This window comes from Bufo gargarizans, chromosome 3, assembly GCF_014858855.1.
Source record: "Bufo gargarizans isolate SCDJY-AF-19 chromosome 3, ASM1485885v1, whole genome shotgun sequence".
Lineage (NCBI taxonomy): Eukaryota > Metazoa > Chordata > Amphibia > Anura > Bufonidae > Bufo > Bufo gargarizans.
This window is the reverse complement of record NC_058082.1, coordinates 600,287,222-600,307,515: the sequence shown is the minus strand read 5'-3', so window position 1 is coordinate 600,307,515 and position 20,294 is coordinate 600,287,222. Positions and strand designations below refer to the sequence as shown.

At 43.2% G+C, this 20,294-nt stretch overlaps 2 protein-coding genes across 6 annotated transcripts in view; one reads left to right on the top strand and one right to left on the bottom strand.

Annotated features, from left to right (window-relative positions):
• CMSS1 (cms1 ribosomal small subunit homolog) overlaps positions 1-20,294 on the bottom strand; it is a 310,876-nt gene that overhangs the window by 123,564 nt on the left and 167,018 nt on the right. The window lies entirely within an intron of this gene.
• Positions 1-20,294, top strand: part of LOC122930837 (filamin A-interacting protein 1-like) — a 189,546-nt gene that overhangs the window by 91,463 nt on the left and 77,789 nt on the right. For 3 of the 4 annotated variants that reach the window (XM_044284480.1, XM_044284482.1, XM_044284483.1), the window contains exon 2: positions 6,242-6,407. The exons of the other annotated variant lie outside the window; for it this stretch is intronic. The gene's annotated coding sequence lies outside the window, so the exon portion shown is untranslated. The remainder of the gene's footprint in view (positions 1-6,241; positions 6,408-20,294) is intronic. 4 annotated transcript variants of the gene reach the window in all.

Genomic DNA, 20,294 nt, shown 5'->3' with positions numbered 1-20,294 from the left:
CGGAAATTTCAACACAGATGTGAACTCAGCCTAATTTTGTCTTTTGTTTTTGCAGTATGCATTTGGAGATGCAGCTGCCTTCATTTTCGGTCTCCTAACACAGACCCATCTTTCCCACAGGCCGATTTAAATTCGAGCAGGACACCGAATGTATAGACTGAACGTCCCATGAACATACCCTAAGAAACATCCCTTCCCCACACTGCAGCCATGGCCTAGTGATCATCACGTAAGGCTACGTCTACACGACGACATTTGTCGCGCGACAATAAGGGGATCTGCAGAATTGCGGAACGGGTGAGGACACGTTCACGAAGTGTGAATGGACCCTAAGGATGACTTGATATGTCCACTATTGAGTTGTGCCAAATATCATAGCACATCAAGGCAGGTAATAAGCATTCACAAATGTGAATCTAAAAAGTCTCCTTACAATACCTTAGGGGGCGCTCTCGTTTTCTTCTTTCCCATTTTACAGAGAAAAGGGGGACTCCAAAAACTGCTTATGTGGCTGTAGTTCATGCCACCCCAGTACAGAAGGGTCTAGTGCTCACTGCTCCATGCCTTGTAGGATCATCTAACCTGTTCCCACTCAGGAAGCACTGCATGCCTTTGCACCATCAAGGGGCCAGTCTGAACAAGGGCTTGCTTCTTCATGGATTTCCATAGTCCACACAACTAACTAAATCCTATCTCCATGGCCGTCCCACTTAATAACAGTGTAAACACGTGCAATATTTTTCCTCATTAATGAGTCCCAAGTGTTGGTGACATAATGCAATGCACAAAGCTGTTAATGTGAAATACTGTAATTTTCAGGGTATCATGTTATATACTCCTTACTTCACCACCTGTTCTTACATCAATTCCAGGAGATGGCATGTGGTGATGTCATCACTGGTGTTTTAATTCCTTGAGACTGCATTGAAATTAATTATGCCATGGGGATTTAATTCTTGTAGACTTTATGCAACCTGTGGTAAAGCCGGAATGGTTATCGCCATACTCATACTGAGCCAAAATATGCGACCACTTGTTATTCCTTATGCGTGCAGAGTCTCATTAAAAGATTCAGATCAAAATTCAGAGTCTGATAAGACACCCACTACTGAGCAGATAATGCACCTCAAATATAAGCTGTCTATACATATGAGACTATGGTCCGATAACTCATAGGGGCACATTTATTAAGACCAGCGTTTTAGACGCCGGTGTTAATAAAGCCCTAAGCTGGTGGGGGATCCGCCAAAGCTATGAAGAGGCGCCGGCCTCTTCATAACTTCGGCGGATCCTCCGCCAGTTCTACATGTAAGATAGCTTCCTAAAACAGGCGTAGAAAATGGTAAAATGAGACAAGCCTACTAGCCAGTACCCTTTCCGGATCACTTTTTTAGACCTGGCATGAGCGGGGAAAAATTGCAGATGAAGTACGCCTAATTTAGGGCTTATTTACACGACCATGCCGTGTTTTGCAGTCTGCATATTGCAGATCTGAAAAACACGGATACCGCCTGTGTGCATTCCGCCCATTAAAGAAATGCCTATTCTTGTCCACAAAATGTTCTATCTTTTTTGCAGGGCCACGGAACGGAGAAACAGATGTGGACAGCACATGGTGTGCTGTCCACAACTTTTGCGGCCCCATTGAAATTAATGGGTCCACGCCCATCCCGGAAAATTGTGGAACGGATGCGAACCCATTCATACGGTCGTGTGAATGAGCCCTTAGGCATATATCAGATTGATAAATGATCCCCATAGTTTGTAGTGATCTAATAAGCATGGGAGCTCCAATATTTCCAATTGTGCTAGTGACAACAGACTAGCCAGCTAGGTTGGATTTTTTTTTTTATGCTTTACTTACCCCTTCCATCCGAAATAATATCCCCATTATAAGCCATTTTTTTTTCAATTATAAGGTTTATGAGGTTTGCTTTCCCTCCCCTCCAAAAAAGCATCACTCTAGACCACAGATGGCATCTATCTGGTATGAAGCTCATCACCATTCAAGTAAAAAGGGCTGAGCTGCAATACCAAACACAACCTATAGGAAAAAAATGGGGGGGGAATAGCCATCTATTTTTTAAAATTAATCCAGGACAGGCCAGTTATCTTTGTGCCAGTTATCTTTGTAAGTAGTCATAATTATTTCTCCTCTCTGCAAACATCCAAACATGACAGCAGAAAATGACCTCTTGTCTTCTATAGCGGTTGTCACCTATTTTGACAACCACAGTTAAGTCTGTAATGGCTGTCCTGTCTTGTTGTCATAGGATACACCATTTGTGTCCGATAGATGGGGGTTTCAAAGGTAAGACACCCAACAACCTGGAGAATAGGGCTCTCATGAGCTTTGGTGAGGCAGTTGCAGCATCCAGGTGGTGATTGAATGTAGAGATGGCTAAGCTCTATAGAAGTCATCAACCCAAGCAAAATCTAAATCCAATATATCAAGTGGCAAAATAAAAAAAAAGACATTTTCACAAACTTTTATTTTTTCCAAAAAGGCCCTACTGTACTTACAGTATGCAAATTGTTGTAGATTGCACACTAACGCTTCTTCTCCATGGAGATCAGGACCTTTGAAGGCCATCACAATGACAGAAGAAGGGATTCAACACACGGCCGAGGATATAATATACAGCACATGTGCCATTAATAAACCTGAATAGTGTGGCTAATTTCCTGCGTGTTGGGCTGAGGGGATACGCTGTGATGTCAAAGATCAACTCTTAACATCGGAAATTCTTCCAGATAATATGTCCCAGGTTCTGGTGACATAATACAGTTGGAATCAATAAATATTGTACGATAATATGAACCAGTCATTGACATATCATATAAGAATGTGCAGACTGTCCAAGATCTACCCTAAAAATAAACCCTCAATAGCATAATAGTTTAAACATGTTCATTTACATGTGTAAGGTGTAGACCTTGTACATGGTTACATATACTTCTACAGATTTAGTATGATGTCACCTCCTGGCAGGAACAAATACATGATACATGGTCAAGGGATGATCCATGTTTAGATGACATCAAGACTCACTGTGGATGAACCCGGCATCATTCACGCTATAAAAAGTCAGACAAGTAACGGGTGGCAAGTAAAGATAAACTTTCATATAACTCATGTCATTAAAGGGGTTGTCTCACTTCAGTAAGTTGCATTTATCATGTAGAGAAAGTTAAAGGGGTTGTCCGGGTTCACGGCTGAACCCGGACATACCTCCATTTTCACCCAGGCAGCCCCCCTGACAAGACCATCGGGGCAGTTCATGCGCTGATGCTCTCCTTTGCCCTGAGCTAAATCGAGCAGGGCAAAGGCATTTTTAAGAGTTCCGGTGACGTACCGGGCTCTCCATGGGGCTGCCAGGAAGCCCGGTGACGTCACCGGCACTGATGGGCGGGCTTTAGCGCTGCCCCAGCCAGTAAAACGGCTAGGGCAGCGCTAAAGCTCGACCATCGGAGTCGGTGACTTCACCGAACACACTGCCGGGCGGAAGTTTCCACCAGGCGGTGTTTTATGATAAACCAAAGAGCCCGTCCCCTGCGCGATCTAGCTTGGGTAGCCAGGGTGCTGCCTGGGTTAAAATAAGGGTATGTCCGGGTCCAGCTCTGAACCCGGACAACCCCTTTAATACAAGCCACTTACTAATGTAGTGTGATTGTCCATATTACTTCCTTTGCTGGCTGGATTAATTTTGTCATCACATTATACACTGCTCGTTTCCATGGTTACAGACCACCCTGCAATCCATCAGTGGTGGTCGTGCTTGCACACTGTAGGAAAAAGCAACGGCCTCCCTGGTGGCCGGGACCACGGCAGTGCACATAGGCTAGTGCTTTTTCCTATATTGTGCAAGCACGGCCACCACTGATGGATTGCAGGGTGGTCTGTAACCATGGAAACGAGCAGTGTATAATGTGATGACAAAATTAATCCAGCCAGCAAAGGAAGCGATATGGATAATAACTAGAGATGAGTGAATTTCATGTTATGAAATTCGTTAACGCTTCGTTTGGTGGTAAAAGCAGAATTGCGTTAAGGATTCCGTTACCACGGACCATAGCACAATTATATGACGGAATGCATAACGGAATGCCTTTAGAGGCATTCCGTTATTCATTCTGTCATAATAGAAGTCTATGGCCTGCATAAACGGATCTGTCCGGTTTCCGTTATGCAGGAGAGGACTCCCCTGCATAAGGGAAACGGGACGGATCCGTTTTGCAGCCCATAGACTTCTATTATGACGGAATGAATAACGGAATGCCTCTAAAGGCAATCCGTTATGCATTCCGTCATAGAATTGTGCTATGGTCCGTGGTAACGGAATCCTTAACGCAATTCTGCTTTTACCACCAAACGAAGCGTTAACGAATTTCAAAATATGAAATTCGCTCATCTCTAATAATAACAATACATTAGTAAGTGGCTTGTATTAACTTTCTCTACATGATAAATGCCACTTACTGAAGCGAGACAACCCCTTTAAAGTTCAAGAAATGTTTTTTTATAGTACAAGAGACTTCGCAAAGCAATAACTTTGGCTCATCAGAGCCAATACATTCTAATACTGTACGGAGCTCCCGCATCCCTAACTGGTTTATAAGTGCATTTCCTGACAACAGATTTGCTAATTTGTCAGCCTAAAGGTGCCTGTATCCATAACAGCAAACAGGTGCGGACTGGGAACTTTAAGTGGCCCTGGAAAAAAAATAAAAAAAATAATGGTCCCCAAGTTGTAGGGGGAGCACAATCTGACAGAAGACGAGGCAAGACAAGTAGGCAGGGTCAGCAATACCACAGCACAAAATAACCACAAAGCAGCACAATATATTTGCCCAAAAGCTGTCCCTCTATTGTGGCCAACAATAGCCACCATTTTCTGTCTTCTTCCTCCAATTGTCTATGGAGGGGGCTTAGGAGGTTAAATGCAGGCCACAGCAGTTGCATTTAGGAGGACATGTGTGTTTGCTGGCTGAGTACATGAGTACCTGCTTCTCACAGAGTTAATTATCTCTGAGAGCTCATTATGTACCAGGCCAACGGCAGAAAGGAGGACTTGAGGGCCCACTGAGAAATTTTCCCTGTAAGATCTACGGCCTATCCGCCCTTGACAGCAAAGCGATCAGAACCCATCTATTTCGGAGGGGCTAGACAACCTTAGGGGGCCAGACAATCTTAAGTGTTTACAGACTCTCCCCCAACAGAATATGTCGGGGGGAAAAGAAGAATCTGGAATATTAAACTTCAACATGCCCCAACCGTCGTTCTTCTCATGAGAAAAGCTGCCCAGACTGTGCATGTGTATGGGGGAGTTGAGAGTCAAACAAGCGTTCGGCTGATAGCTACTGAAAGCATATATGAGACGCTGGATGATGGATGAAGTTAAATTGTGCTTTGGAAATACTGTGGTTCATAAAAATTTCAGTCCATTTGTCAGGTACAATATAATCCTTTTCTGCACAATAAGGCACATGTGCTTTGATGCAAAGCCCCAATTCACTTCTATGGGCTCACAGCTTTACAAGCCATGGCATTCAGTCTGTGACACACAGAGCTGGGTCATAAATAATATGCGTCTATACAGGTTTCTGTGCAGCGTCAAGACAGGAGTTTTGAAAGGGCCACCACTTGCTCTGCAGGGAACAAAATAAACATTATTGTTCAGTCCCAGCAAAGTCACGTTCAGAAGTGGTGTGCAGGCAAAACATCATTTTGGAAGGCTGCAGCAAGAACGGAAATGGCATTTATTTGTTTTAGCAAATATCGCCATGTAAAGAAATAGCAGAATGTTTCCATTAGGAAAGTGAATATGAAAGGCGAGATCATGAAAGCTGCAAACGGTGATGATAAATATAAGCAAATATTAAATGCAAAGTTTAGAAAACTATCTGAGATCCACCACATCTGTTTATTGTATGAGGCTTTTGATATTTTAGTACATATTTTACATTTTAAAGAACTATTATAACATATTATATATGATAATGATATATATAGTCTGAAGTCAGGGAATCCAAAACTATTAACAAGCTCTATCTCAGGCTGTATAGCAGCTAGAGGTATGAGTCAGATCTTGTTTTAAAGCTAATAATCTAAGCGGTAAAACAAAACCAGGTGCGGGACCAGGACAGAAGTGTGATCTGCTATACAGCCAGAGATATAGCAATTTGTACTTATCCCAACCCCAAGAGTGGTCAACATAAATGTTTCTTTTCATCTGGATAGGTGCATCTCCTATATTGTAGAGAAACTTTATCTTGGGAGGAAGTGCTAAGAGAAGATGAATGACATGGTAATGAGAAGACTTCACTGAGAACACAGCAGAGCTCTTCCATCACATTACAAGGTCCACCTATCCAACCAACAAGCGTGGAGATGGACGCCAACCAAGGTGTGATTCTTAGAAGGAAAATGTAAAACTCAAAGATGTAATTAGAATCATATTGTTTCATAATAGCAATAATGTATGAGATGGCAGCTACCATTATACTGAGGATCATACAAATCATAGTGATAATAATATACATAATAAAAGGAAAAATGGACAAAAATCTATTCAATGCATGTTTGCTCTAGAACAAGAACAAATATCAAAGGCGCACAAGGGGAAGAATACCTGTCATCACTGACATACTGATGTCACTGAGCTCTGGCTAAACAAAACTGAATACAAAAATCTCCAGGGCTCTCACTTCTTCGCATGTGTTGTAAGTTAGACATTGAGCAAAGCCTCCGTCCTTAGACAGGTTTGCCTTCTGGTCAGTCTATATGTATTGCATTTTACTACTAACCATATATTTAATATTTCTTGTCAGTAAGAAATTTACTGTATGTTAGCTAAATAAAAAAAATTGCTAAAAATATTTTACACAGGATCTTGTCTGCAATTATGGAACGGAAACAATCAAAAGTGGTTGGAGAGCATACAAAACATCCAGCTATCCATGGAAATCTCAGTTATTGCCTGGCCTAGACTTTTCCCTCTCTGGTTTTCAAGGCCAATTGTCCTTATGATTGAATGCAAATCCTGTCTAACGCTATAGCAGAGATGACTGGTGGCCAAACAAGTAGACAGCTCTATCTTCTGACTCCCCCATGAAAGGTTCAATCAGTCAGATGTAAATATTTAAGCCAACATGGAGAGTGAAAATATCAGAGGGTAACTGAAGTGGGTGCAGATGTTAGGGATGTACTATGGCTCTAGTGCCTAGGGGCACCCTCTACACCAAGTTAAACTTTACTATATATTACACGATAGAGGACCATTTTGGAGGTGCTTGAACTTACTATCACAGCCAGAAACCTATCCCTAATGCACCTCATTTGACTAAGGTAACCAGCGTGCCTAGAGGTTTGTTGCTGATACTTAACTGGTCTGACCATTAAAAAAAGAAATCAAATTGCTCCCTGGATTAGAATTGGCTCCTAAAGGCAAACATAATTCGAGCTTTTGGTTCAGAAGACTTATAAAGGACCTCCTCTTTATCTGAATAAATAGAGTGCTGCAGTTAGACATGGTTCTCTACCTTTAACATTGGCTATCCTTAAAATAAGCCATTGTTTGATTGTAGGACCTCCAACCTCCACCAATCTGTTAAGCACTGGCATAGTGGGTTATCTGTGCAGATAGTTGTGCCTGGTACTACAGCACAGACCATGAACCTAAATAAAACCGAATGGAATGAGTTGCAATACCAGGAGCACCCAACCAAACAGAAGAGGTGCTGTGCTCTTCGACAGGGGTCCAGGACCGCCAAGGAACTAAGCATAGGCCTTCAAATGTTTAAGTTCTGGAGAACCTTTTGAATGAAAAACTACATACAGTACAGGACTAATTCATAAAACTAACGAATGCATAAAACACACAGAACCAAAAAGTGCAAAGCATACATCACATAAATACCAGAGGTGTAATCTAAAACAGGCAACCGAAAATATGAGGATAATTTGGAGAAAATGGTTATCACCTGGTAAATGTCAAGAAAGCTTGTATGAAATCCAGACGCATTTAACTAACAGGAATGACATCATACCAGATAATATAGCACTAATTCGCAAATCCAAAATCGGATAAAACGGCAGGGCTCTTTAAATAAGCCACTGTGGAGGGAGCTCTCAGGCAGCTTGTGAGTGACCTGTCAGAAAGTTAGTAAAGTGGACTATTCATCAGGCATGAAGCGATGAAAAGTCAGCATACAGAGGTAGAATTTCACAAATCTTACAGTCGACTACAAAGTTATCCAGAATCCATGAGCTAATGCAGACTAACTGGTGCCTTCTGCTCCTGCTCTGTCATTATCTATCAGTAATAGATGGTTTAATCTGAAAAATATATGGTTTTAACTGTTGGCACTGGCGTGTGCATGCGGAGAGAAAAATGTGAAAAAACATTTTAATCTGTGTCGACAAGAAAAATATGTCAAGACTGCTGCGCATTAAAATGATAGCAGTGAATTGTGTGCAGAGGACACGCTGGAAATGAAACCAGTCCCATAACTTATGTCCAGCTTGTACTTTCTGAAAATTATTTTTTACTATCATCATCTAAGGATTTAGCTTAAAAAAATATTTCACGTTAAAAACATCTTTGTGGTTTTAGGATTATCAAACATGCATACAAGTATAGCAGTAAAATATCTTGCAATAACAGGCACAGCTGAAAACAAAAAGTCAGAGCTCCACATGCATGGTACAGAAAATTCCCGGCATAGACTTAAAGCGGCTCTGTCACCGGGATCAACCCTATTAAACCAGACATACTGGATGGTAGGGCTCATCATGCTGATTAAAACCAAACCTTTCTTTTGTCTGTATGCTAAACAGCTGCAGGGAAATCTACATTTTTATTCATATACAAATGAGACGTTTGAGCACCAGGAGGCGGGGCTGAAACCTTTGAGCACTGCTTGTAACACCCCCTGTGCTCTGCACACTCCCCCCTCACCGTGATTGACAGGGCTAGACATGCTGAGGGCGGAGCTGTGTCCTAGCATCTACATATCATATCCTCTATGTACTATAGCTTCACCACACTGAGATGTGCTCAGAAAGCTAATCTACATATTACTGCTTCATTCACAAGCACAATATATGATTATAAAGACGCTAATAATATATGTTAGCTTCTAAGCATAGACATGCGTCTCTGTGGTAATGCTATAGCGTTAGCTTGGTGGTAAGTGATTGGTTTTGCATGTAGAGATCCCAGGTTTGAATTCTGGGAGAAATTTCTTTTTTTTTTTTTTAGATTTTTTTTTTTCTTTTAGATTTAACCCATAATACAAGTCTATGGGGGTCATTTATTAAGCTGAAATATGCCAATATTAGGTGTCTTTCAGGCGCAGATAACGGAGAAACAGCTAGTTGCGCTGCAATCTGCCAATTCTCCCCACTCATTCCAGGTGTAAAAAAGTGGGCTTAGCGTGGGTGGTGAAGGGAACGGACTGGAAAGCTTGTCGCATTTACCATTTTCTATGCCTGTTTTCAGCATAGAAAAAGGTCTAAATGTAAGACAACTACTGTAGGCAGCCATTTTACATTTAGAATTGGAGGAGGATCTGCAAGCCCCCATTTAGAAATGCATCCCCCAGAGAGGTTATACATCGCTTAACAACCTCACTGCACAGCTGATCTGAGTCTGCCAAAATCCAGCAGCTCACGCAGACTCCCGCCGCCCCAAAGGTCATATGACCACTGGGACCGCAGCAGGAAGAGGCATTACCACTTCCTGATCTCTATACACAGTGCTCATTGCATAAAGAAATGGGAAAGGCAGGGACAGTGAAAAACCATTCCTGTTTTCTTTATGGGGAGAGTGGCTGTCCCTGACAGCTGGCAACATGCTCCTGCAGCTGCACGATTAGCATGCAGCTGCAATCTCTGCAAGGCCATGAACAGATAAAGGATGACCGCCCAGACGTATATAGTCAAGTGGCGGTCAGCTAGGGGTGGATGTACTTATGGAAACATTCCGCCAATTCCGTAACTCCCATGGTACTGAATGGGAGCTATGCAAACAACGTAACACAGCGTACTGTATCTTGCTGCGATGCTTGCACAGGTCCTGTTCACTGAGGTGGGAGTTACGAAAAAAGGGGTGCCATACCTCACAAATTTCTACGACTCCACCTCCCCTGACTGGCACACCAGTTATTCCTATCTTGGCCATGAAAGACCAAGATGGGACAACCTCTTCAAGACAAAAGCCTTCAACCACCTCTTGCAAAAAATGAAAAACAACTAATTTTACAATTCCCTATCAGTTGCGAAAGTGCGGTGAGGATCCGCTCCCCAGTAATATCCAGGAGCAGTCCATAGATGATAGTCATTAGATATGAAGAGGGTGTAGACTTAAAGTAAAGGCAAACAAATGGGGTGAGCTCTTATGTCAACTGGTTCAAGGACCGTAAGTAAGAAAACAAACTAAAAAGTTGAGTATATTGTAACCAGCCATGGTTTAACCCAGTCCCAGTGAGTGAGAACACAGGACATTGCTCTGAATGTAATTCTGTGAGTCAAGGGCACCCCCGCTTGTGTAAGATCTCGAATGTTTTATCTCCATACCCCCACGGGGACATGCGGGTTGATTGCATTTTACGGGGCTGAAAATAAAAAAATTCCAAGTTAGTGGACCACTTATCGCAGAATTGTAAGAGCCCTGAGGGTAAGGGGAGGTACGCAACAGGCGCTTTTTAAAGTCTCCATATTCATGGCTAGAATGAAAGCTCTGTTATTTCTAGGAGCCATTGGAGGTTTTACAAGCATTAAACCAGCATTAGATGAATTCAATGAGTTACAATGACTTATGTCATTAAATCTAATCTCAGCAGGAAGGTTACCTTCTCCGTGAGCGTTGTACATACTGCAAAGTGACTTCTTGGTCTTTAGTGCTTAAGGTTAGGATTAGTGCAGCCATTGTAACGGGTGATGAAGACCAACGTCTAGTATCAATATCAAATATGTTACACACCGTATTATTCAATTAGCTTCTAGCTGTGGTATGAGCTTGTCAATAGGATTTGGTGAGCGAGCCCCGAGGACACTAAAAACTTTTGCTGGCTTTGCACGCAAGGTAGGATTCTTTCGCTTTAAGGGGTAATGCCATGACCGATGTAAAATAACAAAATCAGACATATACTACATGACAGTCTCTTTGTAACAAAGCCAGACCCAGCTCTGTACCTCATATGGATCTAGCAGTTTCAGTATTCATTGCTCCAATAGGCCTGCTAGATTTATTGCACGCTGACAATTCAGGGGGTGTATCCTTTCTGCTGCAGCTCTCTCCCTGTCACAGCTCAGGGGACGTTTCCTTTCTGCTGCTGTTTTCTCCCTGTTACAGCTAAGAGGGGTGTCCTATGTGCTGCATCTCTTTCCTTGTCACTGCGTTGGGGTGGTGCTTTAGCTCCTGTAACTAGCTTCTAAGGGCTCATGCACACGAACGTATATTCTTTCCGTGTCCGTTCTGTTTCTTTTGCAGACCGTATACGGAACTATTCATTTCAATGGGTCCGCAAAAAAAACTTAAGTTACTCCGTGTGCATTCCGTTTCCGTATGTCCATATTTCTGTTCCGCAAAAAAATATAACATCCGTATTTATTGCGGACCGCAAAATACATACGGTCGTGTGCATGAGCCCTAACAGAAAAGCAGTGGGAAGATAAAATTGAACATGTGCGACCATGCTCATCAGCCCAGTAGGTAGACATATATATTATTATAAAGATTAAACACCAGGGGGCGCCATTATAATGAAATAAAGAGAATATCTCACAACTGGAGCATTTGAGTAACAGAAAGTAAATGACAAAAGTATTGTAACTAGTTTTTCACGCTACATTATATTAGAATAACATTAAATGGTGGCGCAACACCAATAACACATAATACAATAAAAAGGCAATGATGTCTTATAGAACCAAAGAGGACAGAACAGAACACCAACATACACAGGTCATGACTTTTATACTGGAGAATTACCATCTAGAAAAAAATTGGGGAAACAATAAGGCATCATGCACATTGACGCAAGTTATAACGCAATTTAGCAGCTATGTAGTGTGCATGAGCCCTAAAGATTTCCAGTTTAGGAGAAAGGATACAATATACGGTAATACATACATCTATGATGATCTATAAAAAACTGTAGTGATCCACCAAAATGCATCCCAAAGGCCAGGAAATGATAAATGCATTTGCTACTCAACAAAATTTCATCATCCTAATTTACGTTTTAAGGCTACTTTCAAGCGAGCGTTAAAGTTTTCCGGTATTAAGTTCCGTCATAGGGGCTCAAAACCGGAAAAAAAATGCATCAGTTTTATCCTAATGCATTCTGAATAGAAAGCAATCCGTTCAGTATGTATCAGGATGTCTTCCGTTCCTTCTTTTTTACGGTATTTGGCCGGTATTTTCTCCGGCCAAAATTCCAGAACACTTGCTGGAATTTCTATTGAACTGTATTAATACTGGATCCGGTACCAAGCGTTCAAGAAATTGCCGCATTGACGGATCCGGTTTTCCAGTCTGCGCATGCAGATCCGTTTTTCCAGATGATACCGGAGAGACAGATCCGGTATTTCAATGCATTTGTCAGACGGATCCGCACCCGGAAACAAATGATCTCCGTTTGCATACGGATTGGCCGGAATCTTCTAACGCTAGTGTGAAAGTACCCAAAACTGTTCAACAGTTTAACACCAAGTAACAATTCTGACCTTAAAGGGCTTCTGTCACTCCACTAAAGTGATTTTTTTTTTTTGGGCTAGTGAAATTAGGTATATTGCGATATATGACAATATAATTGTGTTACTTACTTTGATCCAGCAGTTTCTGCTAAAAACGAAGTTTTATCATATGTAAATTCGGTCTCTAACAGCAAGTAGGGCGGCTACTTGCTGCTAGCTGCTGCAGAAATCCGCCCCCTCGTTGTGTTGATTGACAGGGCCAGCCGGGATCTCCTCCTCCGGCCAGCCCTGTCGGCATTTCAAAAATCGCGCGCCTCTGTTGATTCGGCGCAGGCGCTCTGAGATGAGGAGGCTCGTCTCCTCAGAACTCCCTCAGTGCGCCTGCGCCGATGACATCACCGAGATAGAAGACGTCATCGGCGGCAGGCGCACTGAGGGAGTTCTGAGGAGACGAGCCTCCTCATCTCAGAGCGCCTGCGCCGAATCAACAGAGGCGCGCGATTTTTGAAATGCCGACAGGGCTGGCCGGAGGAGGAGATCCCGGCTGGCCCTGTCAATCAACACAACGAGGGGGCGGATTTCTGCAGCAGCTAGCAGCAAGTAGACGCCCTACTTGCTGTTAGAGACCGAATTTACATATGATAAAACTTCGTTTTTAGCAGAAACTGCTGGATCAAAGTAAGTAACACAATTATATTGTCATATATCGCAATATAACTAATTTCACTAGCCCAAAAAAAAAAAATCACTTTAGTGGGGTGACAGAAGCCCTTTAAAGGGGTTCTTCACTTTGGACACTGCCTACTTGTTAGAAGGGTATTTTAAACCCCCAGCGATCAGCTGTTATCTATGGGGATACCTGGACAAAGTGTTCAAGTTCCCTGCAGTGCCGCAACACAGTTAATCCAGAACATTATACAGCGCTCATTCAAATCAATGGGTTGTCTATGTATTATAGGAGAGGTCAGGTCGTACAGAGCAAGAGATGTTTTTTGTAACCACTCTCCAAAAAGTTTTCCTTTGTTAGCTTCTAACAGAGAATATGAAAATGGGGCATTTTCTAAGACACAGCAATGCCACCATTGATATACCATTTTTATGCTGTTTTACTGTTCACCTTCAAGGGGTTTTCTGGGACCCAGTAGGTCTGGCAAACCCACCTTGATTACAGATAATTCACACTTCAGTTATTTTCATCAGTTATTGTGAATCAAAACCAGGTGCAGGTCAAAAACATAGAACAGGAGCAAATCTTTCCATTATACCTCACCTCATAGTAGGCTTCTCTACTGGTTTTGGCTCACAATAACTGATAGAAACTGATGGAAATAACTGACCAAATAACTGAAGTGTAAACTTAGCCAAAATTTGTTATATACTTGCGTGGATCATCCTCTCAGGAGCCCGGTTACGTGATGTTCCTCTTCTAAAATCCTTGTTCTGTTGATGTTACATCCTCACCTGCACTATAGAGGAGAAGTCACTTTTGCTGTGGACAGGGTCAGAACTTTTCCACAGATCCACAAACGGGGTCAGTTTAGGAGTATGCGCATGCGGCAAGGAGGGATAGAGTTCTGCCCCGTCCACAGTGGAACTTATGTCCTGTCCATAGCTGAGGCTGGACACCTGGTAAAGCACATGATGTGCTGGGTCCCAGAAAACATTTTTAAGTAACAAAATAACATTGAAATGGTCTTTATAACATTTATAAATGTTATACCATTTTACTCAATTTTTTTTGTTAAAATTGGTTAGGCCACCATGTTAGATGGCCTGGCCCTATATTATTTTATTTGTTACTGGCTTCCTCTATAGAAGACAGATCTGTAACACACCATCATGACACATAGATGGATAGGGTGAAATGGTGCAGAGAAAAACAATTCTCCGGCTGAGGACCACTACCAGTCTGACTTGCCATAACCCAACAAGCCAGTTCTCCGACATGTTTAGCAAACCAAACAAACGTTAAGGTAACAAAAGCAGGTTCATTGCTCCCAAGGGGAAAACGTGAACTGTGGGGATGTGTTATTCTTGCCCAACTCTTTCTAATTGTTTATTCCTGACATGCCAGGATATAATGAACACGACTGACCGTTCCAACTGATGTTAACAGAAGCTCCACAGACAATGCATGCTCTGTCAGAGTGGTTAGCTCATGGATGTCAGCTCTAGAACACCTCACTGCTACAGTAGCATCCACTTGCTAGTTCTAGTAGAACACAGCAAAATGGGAAGAATGAAAACGTCCCAGCCAAACGGGTCTGCTTACCTTTGAGCTGCCTGTGAAATAACAGTGGATAGACAACCCAGGAGCATCAAGTCTCGCAACTGGCATGACCTGGGCATGTAGAACTTGCACCATCAATCCCAAAGAAATCTGCCCTGCATATAACGATGTTCCCAAGCCATGCTACTTGTCACCTGGTAGGGTGAGCGAGTATGGATATCTGCAGAGCATTAGGGTTGAGGTAGAAGCCACTGCAGTTCAACGTTTGGTACGCTCACAACCAATCGTCACTAGAACCAATTGCTTACTGTATACAAGACACTACCTATCTATATAGATTGCAAGTTCAATTTCTCTCCATCATGGTAATATTGTATCTAGTGTGTATTAGGCATTTTAGATGTAATAATAAAAATTAGGTTTTAGTTTCTTCCCTCTCTGCTCTACTACTCAAATTGGACATGACTAGAGTAGTGTTATTTAGATAACTTCCAGACAGTATTATTTGGGCACCATATGTCAGATTTACTGTAGTAAAATGGTAATGTTAAGCTTTTTCTTAGGGTACTTTCACCCTAGCGTTATTCTTTTTTGGCATTGAGTTCCGTCCTAGGGGCTCAATACCGGAAAAAGAACTGATCAGTTTTATCCTAATGCATTCTGAATAGAGAGCAATCAGTTCAGGATGCATCAGGATGTCTTTATGCCTTTTCAGAATGGAGATAATACTGCAGCATGCTACGGTTTTCTCTCCGTCCATAGTTCCGGAAGACATTGCCAGATCCGGCATTTTTTCCCATTGAAATGCATTAATGCCAGATCCGGCCCTGAGTGTTCTGGCAAAAAGGATCCGGGATTGCGGTCTGCGCACGCTCAGACAACAAAAAATGTAAAAAAATAAATAAATGCCGGATCCGTTTTTTCCGTCTGACAAATGCCATCAGTTTGCATCCGTTTTGACGGATCCGGCGACGGAACTGCCTGCCGGAATCCTCTGCCGCAAGTGTGAAAGTACCCTAACATGTTAGTAAATCATGCTACTTAAAGGGGTTATCCAGCTCTAAAAGAGTGTCCCAGACCTGTGTGACCCAGGGTGGGGGTGATGATTACCTGATCCCCACTGTTGGGTCTGGTCTGTCGGTCTCCTAAGCCGGCAGTTCCGCTCTCACGTGTGCAGAGGACAACAACCATTGAGGGGGACACACGTGACCGCTGCAGCCAATCACAGGCCGCAGCAGTGACCTGCTCCCCTCACATGTGACGCAGGGTGATCAGGTCATCGCTGTGAGTAAATATGCAATGCACCATGCCTGGTTTTGTCCGTCAGAATTCCGGTATATATACACACCGGAGAACGGCAGGATCCCCAGGGGCATCCCATTATAGTCAAAAGGGTCCAGCGAGCATGAGGCATTAACCGGCTATGCCAGATCCAGAGAACTCTGGCGGGCTCTTCTCTGCTGGAACAGACTTCATTGAGGCATGTGTGAAATGAGCCTACGTGTTATTTACATGAGCGAAGATCAGGCCAATTATCGATTACAAACGTTTCTATGAATGCTCGTTCCTGATAATTATCAGGAATTATGCATCACAACAAATCAGCACATCGCCCTGTGTAAACTTGAATGTGCAACTGACAAACAATGAATCTGTATGGGGATGAATGATCGCAGTAGTGATTGTTTATCCCCTACAAAAGGTATGCAGCTAAATGAGCAGGCAATCCTAAGAAGAAAAAAAAAAAAAAGGTTGATTCTGGATCACTGCCCTGTCTATCGACCCATGTAGATGAGCCTTTATTCTTTGTGTTTTCTCTGCTCCCATATCCATATTATAGATACAAACATCTGCACGTTAGGATTTCATAAGAAGTAAGAGCATAAATCTGTACTCTGCTTACACAATGCAGATCATAAAACTCAGTATGATAAATCTGTCGGTTCTCTGTGAGATTCCTCACTGGTCGGAGGACAGAATTATAATGAAAACTCATTTTAGTGACAAGTACACGGGGCTTGATGATATACGAGTTCTGAATTAAAAGAAAAGCTATTTATGTTTCACAAGAACCAAATCTTAAAAAAATCAAGTCTTAAGGGAAGCCTAAATAAAGTTAATGTGTTGTAATATATAATGAGTAAATCAAGTATATTTATTAGCTGCTTATATTACATAACCTTTGGCTAAATAAGGGATTTATTTCATTTTAATAACAGAGCACATCTTAAATTCTGTCATGTACAAACGGCCTTCATAGAGTGAACGATGTAAGGACAGGACTACCCGGCAACATCAGGTCTCTCCGAAATGTGATAAATTGCAGGAAATCTACAAAGCAGTGTCACCCTTCCAAGCTTCAACACAAATCCATGTGACCTTGTTTTAAGGAGGAAAACCCTGGAGGAGATTTATGAAAACGTTTTAACATAAAGATTGTCTGGTACCCATGGCAGTCAATCACAGCCCAGCTTTCATTTTGAATTCAGCTCTGGAAAAATAAAGGCTGCAACATGATTGGTTGCAACGGGCAACAAAGACAGTTTTCATAAATTTGCCTCATTCTCTTTGCAGATCATTTACTTTTGAGATTTATCAAAAGTAGTGTAAAGGAAAACTGTCTTAGATGCCCACAGCAACCACTCTGGATGCCAGACTTGGAGTTGAGGGAGTTGATTTTTACCTGTAACGAGGAGAAGCTGGCAACAGGGGTTTTTGCCTTCCTCTGGATAAAAACATTTGGAATATGGTTAGGATTTGATCAACTTCAAAAACTATGGAACCAAGAACTTTAACAGACAAATAGCCTTGGTGCAGGGGTGTAACTATAGTGGATATAGAGGCTTTGATCATATCTGGGTTCTGGACCAAAGGATCTCAGATCCTCTATTGCCCTGTCAGGTTGGATGGGGATCGTCGGTGGACAGCCATTTTCAGGTCTCTCCAGAGATGTTCGATTGGGTTCAGGTCAGGGCTCTGCCTGCGCTACTCAAGGATAACCATAGAGTTGTCCCTAAGTCACTCCTGTGTTTTCTTGGCTGTGTGCTTTGGATCATTGTCTTGTTGGAAGGTGAACCTTCGATCCAGTCTGAGGTCCAGAGAACTCGGGATATAGAATATCTCTGTACTTTACTCCATTCAGCTTTCCCTCAACTCTGACCAGTCTCCCTTTCCCAGGTGCTGAAAAACAACCCCACAGCATGATGGAGCCACCACCATGCTTCACTGTAGGGATGGTTTTGGGCAATGCCTGGAATTGAGGTCAAAAAGTTCAATCTTAGTTTTATCAGACCAGAGAATCTGGTTTCTGCAAACTCATGGTGGCTTCCATGCATCTTTTACTGAGGGGAGAGGCTACTTTTTGCAAACTGTGCCATAAATTCCAGATTCTTGCAGTGCTGCAGTGATGGTTGACCTTCTGGAAGTTTCTCCTACACACCGAATCTTTGGAGCTCAGCCAAGTGGCCCTTTCCCTGACTTTGGTGGGGTAGTCAACTCTAGGAAGAGGCCTGATGGTTCCAAATGTCTTCCATTTAAGAATTATGGAGGCCACTGTGCTCTTGGGAACTTTCAGTGCAGCAGCATTTTTTGTACCCTTCTTCAGATCTGTGCCTCCACACAATCCTGTCTCTCAGCACAACAGGCAGTTCTTCCCCCCTCATGGCTTAGTTTTTGCTTTGATATGCATTGTCAGCTGTGAGATGATCAAGAGAAATGGAAGGCCCCCAGAGCTAAATTTCAAGTGCCATAGCAACGGGTTTGAATACTTATGTTCATGCAACATTGTTGCATTTACTTTTTTATAAATTTTCTAAAATTTCTAAAATTCTGTTTTCACTTTCCCATTATAGTGTATCGAGTGCAGATTCATAGGGGAAATTATATTGTTTTTTTTTAACACAAGGCCGCAACATATGGAGAAAAAAAAAGGGGGGGGGGGAGTGAAAATGTCTGAAGACTTTCCAAATGCAAAGCATATCTGTGTGTGATGGTTTAGATTTGTGAGGCCCTCTGCATATCCAGAGGGAGGTAATTTTGATCCATATGCCAGGGTGCTGTGTTCAGCGATGATGTGCTGCCAATGTTTCCTTTCAGCCCCCGCCACAGCATGCTTGCTGCTTGTTTCCTGCAGCATTTCCTTGAGGACCGGCGCGCGTCACTTCCTGTGTTTTATGGGTTGGATCATGTGACTTCGCCAACCAATCCTAGCCCTCCTGCACATATATAAGTGGCTCAGCCCCCTTCCCAGATGCCTCAGTGTCAAGGTCCTGGTGCCTGCTAAAGTTCCTGATATCCGCTTGTGTTTCTGGCTCGTACTTGTGTTCCTGGACTCTGCTACCTGTTTGATCCCTGCCTGCTTGCCTTGACTCTCCTGTTGGTGACCCGGATTGCCTGACCTGTATCTGTGCCGCCTGCCCTGACCTATTGCCTGTCTGACATTGCCTCTGCCTCATCCTTCGGTCCTGCACTGTTGCTCCTGGTTACGCCTGCTGACAACGCCTGTACCTCTGATACCTTTCTCAGGTACCTCCTGGTCCGCCTGGACCAGCTGCCTAATGTGCGTATCCTCCTCAAGATGTAGCGACCTGATGTATCCCTCGTGCAATTCTTTCCACACCATCAGGGTGTCACGTTCGAGTGTGGGAGGGAAACGCCACACCGAAGATAGGAGGGAAAGGGGTGAGGGAATAAGACCTGGAAACTAGGGAAAGGAAATGGACATCTCCTAGTAAAACCCTAATAAAAGTCCTGACTAACTACCAGTATGAACCGACCCCAGAGGTAGGTCAGTTTATACACCGGAATACCTAGTGTCCTAACTCACCCTATAGGACCCTGGTACTAATGTCCGGACTGGGACAACCTGTTCCTCCAAAAGGAAAGACGAACAGGAGTCTCCTTCAAGCCCTATTACAAATACACAAAATAACCCAAACAAAATACAAAAGGTAAAGAAAACACTTAAAGGGGTTATCCCATCTTAGACAATGGGGGCATATCGCTAGGATATGCCCCCATTGTCCGATAGGTGCGGGTCCAACCGCTGGGACCCGCACCTACAAGGAGAACGGAGCAGAGAAAGTGGAGGAGGGCGCACTGCGCATGCGCAGCCGCCCTCCGTTCATTTCTATGGAGCCGCCTGAAAATAGCCGAGCCCTGGCTCGGCTATTTCCGTCGGCCCCATAGAAATGAATGGGAGCGTTGGCCGCGCATGCGCGGTGCGCTCCCATTCACTTCAATGGGAGAGGTGGGGAGCTGTGCCTGGTGGTGGACGGACCCTGGGAAACCCGGGGTCCTCCAGCCACAACTCTCCCCGGCTCCGTTCTCGTTGTAGGTGCGGGTCCCAGAGGTGGGACCCGC